At 40.8% G+C, this 1,748-nt stretch overlaps 1 protein-coding gene across 1 annotated transcript in view; it reads left to right on the top strand.

The window, feature by feature from the left end:
- Positions 1 to 1,748, top strand: part of LOC123106285 (putative receptor-like protein kinase At4g00960) — a 61,224-nt gene that overhangs the window by 41,157 nt on the left and 18,319 nt on the right. The window lies entirely within an intron of this gene.

The raw sequence follows: 1,748 nt of genomic DNA, 5'->3' as shown, positions 1-1,748 counted from the left end.
TTCTTTGCTATTTATTTTTTATTTATACTTACAATTAAATACTTATAGTTTGATTTTAGGTCACACAAATTATATTCTTTTTGCTATTGAAGAATATTATAGTTTTATTTTAGTTGATCATAACATAATATTTTAATTGATTGTTTTTATTTTCATAAAAGTTTTGTAGTTCATTCTGTTTGCTATTAATTCATTCTTTGAGCTAAATGACTCTAAAATTGGAAAGCATTTCAAAATGAACTCTGAAAAGGTTGAAAGTTGGCATGGTATCATCATTTCACCCACATAGCATGTTCCAAAAAGTAGAGAGGGTTACGACAAAAACTTGATGCACTTCGTGTACAAAATGGACAATCACTTTCGAAGTATCAAAGTTTCAAACCATAAGACATGAAAGCATTTCAAATGAACTCTGAAAAAGTTGAAAGTTGGGATGGTATCATAATTTCACCCACATAGCATTTGCTTATTGTGGGAGAAAGTCTTCACTTTTTCTTCGCTTGTGTCATTTGCTTATTGCGCCGTAACCATGGATAATCTTCATTGTTTATCAGGATGCTTGGGTCAGCCTTGACATTGAAGGGAGGAATTTCATGAAACTTTTCATAATCTTCAGACATGTTTGTCTTGCCGTCCACTCCCAGGATGTCCCTTTTTCCTGAAAGAACTATGTGGCGCTTTGGCTCATCGTATGATGTATTCGCTTCCTTATCTTTCCTTTTTCTCGGTTTGGTAGACATGTCCTTCACATAGATAACCTGTGCCACATCATTGGCTAGGACGAACGGTTCGTCAGTGTACCCAAGATTTTTCAGATCCACTGTTGTCATTCCGTACTGTGGGTCTACCTGCTGTACCCCGCCGCCTAACAGATTGACCCATTTGCACTTAAACAAAGGGACCTTAAAATCAGGTCCGTAGTCAAGTTCCCATATGTCCACTATGTAACCATAATATGTGTCCTTTCCGCTCTCGGTTGCTGCATCAAAGCGGACACCGCTGTTTTGGTTGGTGCTCTTTTGATCTTGGGCGGTCGTGTAAAATGTATTCCCATTTATCTCGTATCCTTTGTAAGTCAATACAGTCAAAGATGGTCCCCTGGACAACAAGTACAACTCATCACAAATAGTGTTGTCACCTCTGAGACGTGTTTCCAACCAACTGCTGAAAGTCCTGATGTGTTCACATGTAATCCAGTCGTCGCACTACTCCGGGTGTTTGGAGCACAGACTGTTCTTGTGTTCATCGACATACGGGGTCACCAAGGTAGAGTTCTGTAGAACTGTGTAGTGTGCTTGAGACCAAGAATATCCGTCCCTGCATATTATTGAGTCTCTTCCAAGAGTGCCTTTTCCAGTCAGTCTCCCCTCATACCGCGATTTAGGGAGACCTATCTTGTTAAGGCCAGGAATGAAGTCAACACAAAACCCGATAACATCCTCTGTTTGATGGCCCATGGAGATGCTTCCTTCTGGCCTAGCGCGGTTACGAACATATTTCTTTAGGACTCCCATGAACCTCTCAAAGGGGAACATATTGTGTAGAAATACGGGCCCCAGGATGACAATCTCGTCGACTAGATGAACTAGGACGTGCGTCATGATATTGAAGAAGGATGGTGGGAACACCAGCTCGAAACTGACAAGACATTGCGCCACATCACTCCTTAGCCTTGGTACGATTTCTGGATCGATCACCTTCTGAGAGATTGCATTGAGGAATGCACATAGCTTCACAATGGCTAATCG

The sequence above is a fragment of the Triticum aestivum genome, chromosome 5A, assembly GCF_018294505.1.
Source record: "Triticum aestivum cultivar Chinese Spring chromosome 5A, IWGSC CS RefSeq v2.1, whole genome shotgun sequence".
Taxonomy (NCBI): Eukaryota; Viridiplantae; Streptophyta; class Magnoliopsida; order Poales; family Poaceae; genus Triticum; species Triticum aestivum.
Note: the sequence above shows the minus strand (reverse complement) of the source record. Positions and strands in the feature narration are given on the sequence as shown.